Source organism: Bubalus kerabau, chromosome 5 (genome assembly GCF_029407905.1).
Source record: "Bubalus kerabau isolate K-KA32 ecotype Philippines breed swamp buffalo chromosome 5, PCC_UOA_SB_1v2, whole genome shotgun sequence".
Classification (NCBI taxonomy): Eukaryota; Metazoa; Chordata; class Mammalia; order Artiodactyla; family Bovidae; genus Bubalus; species Bubalus kerabau.
This window is the reverse complement of record NC_073628.1, coordinates 77,336,696-77,346,652: the sequence shown is the minus strand read 5'-3', so window position 1 is coordinate 77,346,652 and position 9,957 is coordinate 77,336,696. Positions and strand designations below refer to the sequence as shown.

The 9,957-nt window shown below is 41.5% G+C and overlaps 1 long non-coding RNA gene across 1 annotated transcript; it reads left to right on the top strand.

Annotated features, from left to right (window-relative positions):
* Positions 1-2,115: 2,115 nt before the first annotated feature.
* Positions 2,116-9,647, top strand: LOC129653923 (uncharacterized). The gene is made up of 3 exons (XR_008715285.1): positions 2,116-2,240; positions 2,826-2,865; positions 9,412-9,647. It is a non-coding gene; the product is annotated as an uncharacterized LOC129653923 (long non-coding RNA).
* The last annotated feature ends 310 nt before the right edge of the window (positions 9,648-9,957 follow it).

Below are 9,957 nucleotides of genomic sequence, written 5' to 3'. Positions count from 1 at the left end.
TTTAAGATGTCTTGGCTACACTGAACACCATACATTCTCTTTCAAAAACACCTTTAAAGAGATTTAACTGGAATAAAATAAATGGCACCTGTTTAAAGCACACTCTTTGACTCATGAAGTGAAGTGAAAGTCACTCAGTCATGTCTGACTCTTTGTGACCCCATGGACTATGCAGTCCATGGGATTCTCCAGGCTAGAATACTGGAGTGGGTAGCCTTTCCTTTCTCCAGGGGATCTTCCCAACCCAGGGATCAAACCCAGGTTTCTCCCACATTGCAGGTGGCTTCTTTACCAGCTGAGCCACAGGGGAAGCCCAAGAATACTGGAGTGGGTAGCCTATCCCTTCTCTAGCAGATTTTACTGACCCAGGAATTGAACCAGGGTCTCCTGCATTGCAGGTGGATTCTTTACCAACTGAGCCATGAGAGAAGCCCCTTTGATTGATATGTTTTGACAAATCCCACACCTGTAAACTCATCACCACACTGAAGAATGTTATCTGTTACCTCCTAAAGTTTAAAAGCAGGAACACAACTTGGGACCTTGAGTTCTACAAGTATGAAAAACACTGCCATGTTTCAGTGCTTATAAGGACAGCACATTCAGAGTATACAAACATGCAAATTCTATTTCTAATACTCTCTGAGTGCATGAAGTATTTTCTATGGACATTCTTCCTTTCTTAAGGTGTGTGCGCATGCTAACTCGCTTCAGTCCCGTCCAGTTCTTTTCTACCCCATGGACTATAGCCCGCCAGGCTCTTCTGTCCATGCGACTCTCTAGGCAAGAATACTGGGGTGGGTTGCCAGTGCCTTCCTCCATGGAATCTTCCGGACCCAAGGATCGAACCCACCACCTGGGAAGCACGTCTTAAGGTGTAACATGAGAAAAATCCCTTTTAAACGCCCTGCCCCCTGGTGGACAGTTTGGGACTTACATGGTTTCAATGTGCCCCAAGCAGGGCACTTTTTCATCATGGCAGAGATGACTGTGGGCTGGCTTTTGGTTCATTTATTCGGAGATCCCATTTCAAGGAAGAATAGGGGAAAATCTATGGAAGAGTCATGGAAGTATCATGAATAGTAGCTATTGTTTCATTTTGAAAGTTTTTGAAATCATGATTTTAGGAAACAAAAATACTTAGAAGATAATGGTAGAGCAGAGACAACTGGAATAAAGATGGATATCTGTATCATTTAACAAGTTTCTAGTGACTTCCTTGGCAGTCTAGTGGTTAAGATGTCACCTGCTAACGCAGGGGGTCAGGTTCAATCCCTGGTGAGGGAGCTAAGTTCCCCCATGCCTCTGGGCCAAAAAGTCAAACCAAAACAAACCATAAAACAGAAGCAATACTGTAACAAACTCAATAAACACTTTAAAAAATGATCCACAGCAACAACAAAAAGAACCATAAAAAAACCAGTTTTTAAAGAACATTCACTTTATCTTATTTGACCCTCAAAACAGCCTTGTAGTACAGGTATTCCTGTCTTTTTAAAGGAAACAAAATTGAGGCACAGAGAGGTTAAATTACATGCTTGAGGTTTTAAAACTAGAACTTATGAGCCCTAGTCCCACGACCTTTCCATTCCACTATACTTCTCCAAACTCTCCCTTATTGATGAGAAAACTGAATCCCAGGGAGGCTCAGCAATGTCTGTCCACTTTCGATGTCTGCAAGTGAAGAAATGCATGCCAACAAGAGCAGTCTCCTGATTTACAATCCAGCGTTCACATCACAACCACCTCCCTACTTCGCTCAAACCCCAATAGTGACAGCATCAGGGAAAATTAGTGGGTGAAACTCTTGTTGGAATTACTGCTCTGAAACGTGGAAGCAGGTGTGTGTGGTGTGAAGACTCTTCTGAGGTGAGTCTGATACAGGCCATTAGCAAGATCCATCCAGGGTAGGGCTAGACCTTGAGCGGGAGGAGAGAAGCCGGGTGGGGGTGTGGATAAGGGTGTAGAGGGGTGAGGAAACACTCCCAGCCTCAGGCCGAGTCCGCAGATATTCCCCGGATGCGCTCTGACCCACATTCTCGGCCGCTCAGAATGCCAGAGAGCCTCTCCATCAAGGCTGTGTCACACCTGCCTGCTGACCTGGGGACGACCCCTCTCCTCACTGCAGGAAGCCGGGCGGCAGCTGCGGGAGCCCTGGGTTTTGTAAGAACCCTCAGCCAAAACTGAGACGTGCTTCTTGAGCAGCTCTCACAGTTTGAGCTCTGGTGCTAAACACATGGGTGAGGCGAGAAAGTCTTATTTCCTGGTCTCCATTCCTACTCTGGGGAATTTTAATGAAGATTTGATCATTCTCCATGGGCTGAATCTTGGCTCGAGAGTTTCCTGGAAATATAAAAATGTCACCTGGGTTTGCTTGCACTTAGGTAACCCTGGATGGAGCAACTCAGTTTGAAAGAAACCAGGAGACCCTTCTAGTCCAACTATTTCAAGCCATTTAATTATCAAACTTGCACAAACTATAACGATTCTTCTGCAGTTGATTAAATTTTCTAGGACCACAATTCCTGGAACCTGTATTGCTTTGTAAAACCTATTTAAAAGTACGTGTTCATTCTAGATGCCAAATTAAGCTCTATATGTATTTTTCCTGTATTCTACTATTGACAGGAGATATTGGAATTTTAAATTGTTGGGTGATCAATTGGAGTTTTCAAATTACATAGTGTAATTGTAATTTAAAAAATTCATTTTTTATCTAAGAGGAAAAATTTTTTTCTGTATAAATATCAATTCCAAATATCAGAATCTGAATCATAGATGCTGAGTTATTGATAGGTTTACATCCCATTCTACTCTGCCTTCAGGATGGGACCTTGGAGGATGACAAGGACACACCAGAGGAAGGTATGGCTATAAGGTGAAGATTTAAGGCATAAAGTGGGCTGAGACAGGATTGGGAAAGCGAGAATGAATTGTTAGAAGGTAAAAATTTTTCCTCTTATTTCTAGTATCTGCTATTAGGGGACCAAAGGGGCCTTGGGGGAGGGAGCTGGGAGATTATAAATGCTGCAAAATTGCTGGGGTTAATTGACTAGGAAAAACTAGCCTTTTTGGATGGATGCCCTGCTCTTGACCTCACTGGGGGGCCATAGTCCAGGAAGGTAAGCCAGAAGCCAGAAAGAAAGTTTAATAGAGACATGTTGGAAATTCAAGGAAAACTGCCAAGTGGTTGAATCTTCATGGATATTTCTATAAGAGGTATAAAGGACTGATAATATTGCTTGACATAGCAAACACCCTAAATATCACATTGTGGTTCATCTACCACAAATCTTAATTTTATGGCTGTTTCTAGGGTGAACAGATAATTTTTTTTCCAGGTTGGGACATTTTTGAGAGTGAAAGGGGTGCTACTGATGATTATTCTTGATCAATAGGCTTATACTTTAGCCCATCCTTGGCAAACCAGGGCAAATGGTCATTCATTGCCTGTCGCTCTGCTCTTCCCTCTATTTCTCTCAAATTCTGGCATCCTCTGGTTCATCTACATTCACTTTTCCTCCCAGCTAACTGGTCTGTAGGATTTATTATGTTTTCCAAGAGGAGTCAGAAGGTAAATCACTGCTTTGTCCATGACTGGCATAAGTACACCATAAACCTGATGATTTCTCAGTTCTCGTTTCTTCCCACCATTGCTCATTCTCTTTTATGTGTTAAGAGGAAGCCACTTGGTTTAGAATCAGAACCACTCCAGGAGCATGAGCACAACTGGCACCCAGATCTTGTTTTCTAAATACCATTCTCCAGTTAAAAGAATCAGGCTCCTTGGAAACATGGCTAGTTCTAGGCAGAGAGCAGGGGAAATACAGGATTGGCCTGGAGGATCTTATAGTGGCAGGAGATAAGGAAGTGCTCACCAAAATGCAATCAAATCTTGAAGAAATATCAGACAAATCCAAATTAAGAAGCCTTCTGCAGATGAACTGGCTTTTATGTTTCATAAATAGCATGTTCCTGAAACATAAAAAAGGTCAAGGAGCTGTTTCAGTTTAAAAGAAACTAAAGCAGCGTGACCACTAAATGTAACATGTGATTTAAGACTGGATCCTGTACAGGGAAGAAACAAATAGCTATTCAAGGACGTTATTGGCGCAGTCGATGCAAAGTGAATACACTGCGGACTGGATAGTAGTACTGTGTCAATTTGATTGTCTGGATTTTGATAACTGTGCCATAGTTATGTAGGGCCATGATGTTTTTATAAAATACATGCTGAGCAATTTAGTTCAAGAAAAGATACCTCTTGCTGCTTTGTAGAGAAGAGACAATAGGGGTATCAGATGGAAGTCGGAAGCCATTTGAAAACTATTTGAATAATCCAAGCAAGGGACAAACAAGGCTCTCTGAGGCATGGTTGTGGAATAGTGAGAAATGGCTGCCTTTATTTTGAAAGTAGAACCGAATGGATTTGCTGGTGAATGGGGGACTTCCCAGGTGGCGCTAGTGGTAGAGAATCCACCTGCTGATGCAGGAGACATAAGAGATGTGGCTTTGATCCCTGGGTCAGGAAGATCTCCTGGAGGAGGTCATGGAAACCCACTCCAGTATTCCTGCCTGGAGAATCGCATGGACAGAGAAGCCTGGTAGACTACAATTCATGGGGTCGTAAAGAGTCGGACATGGCTGAGCATGCAGAAAACCAAACAACAGTGGGAACCTACTATAAATTAGCACAGGGAGCTCAGCTTGGTGCTCTCTTGTGACCTGGATGTGTGGCATGGGGGTGGGTGGGAGGGAGGTCCAACAGGGAGGGAGTATACATATCCATATAGCCGATTCAATTCATTGTACAGCAAAAACTAACAACATTGTAAAGCAATTATACTCCAAACAAAACAAGCAAACAAAAACCAAAAAAGTATTTCTTAACTTGGCCTCATTCAAGCTTTACAAAGGCAGTATTTATTTTTCTTTTCAATATTCTTTTTGTTTCAGTGTAATTGAACTACTTGTTGTTCTTGATAAGGCCAAACCTCAATACTTTTTCTCCTCTTGATGTTTCCCAAAGTAGGATCTGTATACTTTTGTTGTTACCAACGATTGTTGTGGATGGCATGTGTGGAAATATTTTGATAGTTATATGTTGATTTTAATATATATTACAAAATCATGGCACAAACACATTAAAATTGTGATTTCATGTATATTAGTATTAATACAGGTCTTGGTAAAGCAAAAATATTATACATGATATTATATAGTAATAGTACTCAGAAATGGTCCAAATTATGAAGGTGTACATGGAATCTGAAATTTGGGAAATACTGTACTCTTACAATGTATTTAAAAAATACTTCTTATTATGGTAAAATTTCAAATATACCAACAGTAGACAGAAGGTAGCTTTCATTGCTTCGACCTAATCTCTTGGCTAACCACAGTCTTCTCCAGCTTAGTAAATTGGAGGAACCGGGCGGTTCAGTGGTTAAGATTTGGCACTTTCAGTGCAGAGGGCGTTGCTTCAATTCCTGGCTGGGGGACTAAGGTCCCACATGACATGTGATGTGGGCAAAAACAAAAACCAAAACAAATGAAGTGCTTTGTTAACCACCAAGGAATTTGGACTTTGTCATTTGAAAATGGGATGTTAGTAAAATTATTTAAATAGTGAAATTGTGCTATGAAAGGGTGACAGTCCAGTTTAGGACGGCATTATTTAGGAAGTAATAAAGTACATAGGATCATAAGATGCAATGGCTGAGATGTTTTTTTTAAAACCTGGGTTTATATAATCTGATAGCACTCATTATTAACGTATCGTGTGATGCCACCACTGTTCCAATAGATCTCAGCAGGACAAAAGTTCACTTCCTCTAGTACGGCAGACACCCTGGGGAGAACGTGGGGTGTAGAGCCGGGCAGCCCCCAAAATGTGAGACTCCAGACCCATAACTTGGTTTTGTCTAGTTACATGGCCTTGGGTAGGTCTCTTTAATTCTCTGAGCTTTTCTTTCATTTTCTGACCATGGTGTTTCTACACAGATCTAATAGGACAATAATAGTTGTCGTAATTTTGACCCTAAATCAGAAGTGTTCCATTCTCTTTAGATACACTGCTTTGGTTATTTGGTGTTCTTTGACAATGTCTTACTCCCCACACTCCCAACCCCTGACTCCAAGTCAATTTTTTTTTTTTTAATTTGTGTGAGTGAGGACATAGGGATAGATATGGATATGTCTTATAATACATGGAAGAAGGAATAAATAGCAGCAGTTTAAAATTTTGGCCTACAATCCTCTTGCTTCAAGGGAATCAGCAGGTTGTTCTCTGCTAGTGCCTGGGTTGCATTTGGAAATAAAGAAATCTTGATGAAGGGAGGGGATGATGTTGGTGAAGTTCCTCCCTGCTGCTGGCAGAAATCAGGAAGCACTTAAATGTATAGCAGTGATTTTCCTGGCATGCTTCTCATGGAGAAGCAGTGGGATCTTGTTGGGAATAGTTACGCCTTTGGAAAGGGAGAATTTCCTCAATTAGAGGACATAAAACAGTAATGAGACTAAGCATTTGGTAAATTCAGGAAATCAACTTCAGCTTGAGAATCCCAAAAGGGAGTTTGCTTTGTGGGGTAGGGAGCGATTTTCCAGGGTTGACCTTTGTTAAAAGGGAACTTTTGACTTTAAGGTTTAAAGCTCCAAAGGGCTAATTCAAAGAGGAGAAGGGGAAATAATTTCCATGGAGATTCCGGCTAAGATATTTGCATACTGTAAACCAGTTGCCTTTTGGCTGATGGATTTTGAATTTTCCAGCCTGTACACTTTTAAAAAATTTCCACCACTGAGTAAAATTATTCCCTGAATCAATTTTCATGAAAGGTGATGAAATGAATGTAGGCCAGGGTGAACTTCCTGGATTAAATCTTTATTATATTTTAAAGGAGGAGATACTACAGTTAGCAAGTAATTAAAATTTTTTTCCCACCATATTAAAACTAGTAAGGAAGATAATGACCAGATATATTTTGTTTTTACTTGCAAAATATATAGACATGGTTACTGAAGTTAGTCAGTCATAGGATACTAATAATAATAGTTATTAAAATCTGAATAGTATTTTAAGTGTACAAAGCACATTTATATGTAGAATTTCCTGTGCACTAATTGAAATCTCTGGCTGTAGAGGTGAAACATGAGATTCATCTCCCGTAGAAGTCTTTGACAGCTAGACATAAAAAACATGCTTTTGAAATGCAGTTGTTTCGATATTGTTCACCTTATGATTGTTAACAGTTTTCTTATTAATTTTAAATTTCAAAATTAATCCCTCTTTTTTCAAGTTAAACTTATGGAACTTCAAGTTGCATAGACGATTAATCTTTAATAAGCAAAGTTGTAAAGGGAAAAAACTAGCAAAGAAGGATTTGCCAGGATTGAAACTCAACTGAAGCGTTCTCCTTCCTGGTTATGTATTGGTGCCTTCAAGAGGTTGACATACAACACAACAATCTCAATATACATAATTGTTAGGGTAACTGACTAAAAGATCATCTTAATTTAGTCCTGACCAGTTCAATCTGCTTTGCAGACTCTAGAATTCATAGAGCTAGATGGAAGGCAGCTATGCTCCTCACTATATCCCCAACGCTCACAGAACCACATGAATTGGGACAAACAATGGGAATTTGACTTGATATGTTTGGAAAAGCTTGGCTTAACAGGACTTTACGCTTGAACACGTATGTTCCAGTCTGCACTCTCTTCAAGTCCCTTACTCAATTTCTACTCCTCCTCTCTGAGGAGATGCTAATCTCCCTGCATCGCTCACTGGCCTTTCACTAATTCCCCATGAGTTGCAGTTGACATAAACTGAAGCTGTCTAAGGTGGCTTAATTTCTGCTCCCCCAGACTGCTTCTTTCACCAGTTGCCCCTTGCCTTGAATTTGACTCTCCAGGAGATCAAATGACTGGTAGTTCTGGACATGGAACCTGATAATAGATTCAGGTCCTGTCTCCTGCCTGAAGCAGCCCTCTGTCACCTGTTCCTTTTCACCTGTTGCAAGTTAATTCCCATTCATCTTTCAAGACAAAGCTGTCTCTTTCTGATGAAGACTTCTTCACCCTGTTTGGCTATTCTCTTTACTCTCAAATGACCTTGGAGGTACTGCAGTGATTATCTTCACTGTGGCATATTAGAAGTGTCATGAAATGGGGTCATTTGTAGAGATGTGGATGGAACAAGAGTCATCATGCAGAGTGAAGTAAGTCAGAAAGAGAAAAGTCTCATATATTAAAGCGTATATGTGGAATCTAGAAAAATGGTTCAGATGAACCTAGTTCCAGGGCAGGAATAGAGACACAGATGTAGAGAATGGACATGCAGATACAGTGGTGGAAGGGGAGAGTGGGATGAACTGGGAGAGAAGTGTTGACATATGTTCATCACTGCGTGTAACATGGATAGCCAGTGGGAACCTGCTGAATGGCACAGGGAGCTCAGTTTGGTGCTCAAGGATGACTTAAAGGGGTGTGATGGGGTGGGGTGGAAGGGAGGTCCAAGAGGGAAAGGGTGTATGTGTGCATATAGCTGATTCACTTCCTTGTACAGTAGAAACTGACACTACAATGTAAAGCAATGATACTCCACTTTGAAAAAAGTATCTATTTTCACTCCCCTCACTCTCCACTTGATGAAATTAGATTGTAAGCTCTTAGAGGGCCAGGAGCCACATCTTATTTATATATATATTTTCTAGTATTTGAATATGGAAGGTGCTTATTAATTTTGGATGGATTTTTGAAGTCAAGTCAGATTTTGTCCTCAAGTGGCTTGGGGTGCTAAAGAAAACATTAGAGATTGGGTACTTTTTTCTCTCTTCAAAAAAATCTTTTGGCTGTGCCCCAAAGCATGTGGGATCTAAGTTCCCTGACCAGGGGTTGAACCTGCATCCCCTGCATTGGAAGCATAGAATCTTAACCAGTGGACTGCCAGGGAAGTCCTGAGATTCGGTGCATTTTAATGATGTATCTGCTAGGTGTGTCTTGTCCCATGCGTAACTAGGAAGTCAGTGTTTTATATCTTCAAGGCCCCAGTATGCTTATGATTTCTGAGCCCTTTACGTATGATAATAACCCTCTAGTTATCTTGATGCCTTCCTGTTTTAAAATACAGTGTATTCATAAAAAATGTGAGGTATAATAAGACCAACAGATCAGGAGACTCGTCATTGGAAAATAGTTTGTTTCTCATAGTTATCAAGAGGAGAGACATGCTGCCCTGTGCCCTAGGGCACACAGGGAAGCACCAGGGTCAGCTGAGAGACAGAGGGAGAATTTGTGAGTAAGAGCATCCTCTCCTCTCCGGTCAGTGGGTCTGTTAGGGGAAGCACACTGATTGAAACCGCCCACCCTGGCCAGGCACCATAGTAACCATTTGCATGAGTTGTTTTATGACAGGAGATCCTGATAAGGAATACAGAACTAATAAGCCACCATCAACCGGAAGAGTTCCAGAAAGGTCTAAAGGAGACACCAGTTGTCCGTCCACTTCCCAGAATCCCTCTCGCTAGCATCCATCTTGGCCGAGCGATGCGTGCGCCACCAGGAAAGACTCTGAATTAGAATGATTGGCCAAAGACCACCTGGAAACTAATCCCATCACCATAAAACCCGAGACTGCGAGCCATGCGGCAGAGCAGTTCTCCTGGTTCCGTTACCCTACTGCTCTCCACCCGGGCGCCCTTTCCCAATAAAATCTCTTGCTTTGTCAGCACATGTGTCTCCTCAGACAATTCATTTCTGAGTGTTAGACAAGAGCAGGGTTTCAAGCCTTGGAAGGGATCCGCCTTTCTGCAACAGGCCTGGGTTGGGTGCATGGATGAGGGGGAGAAGTTCCTGACTGTTTTGGAGTTTGGATATAGCGTCAGTCTGGACTATGGTTGGGTGATTGTTAGAGTCGATCACATTTTACATTGTTTAAGAGTGCTTGAGAAAGTTCTGGGA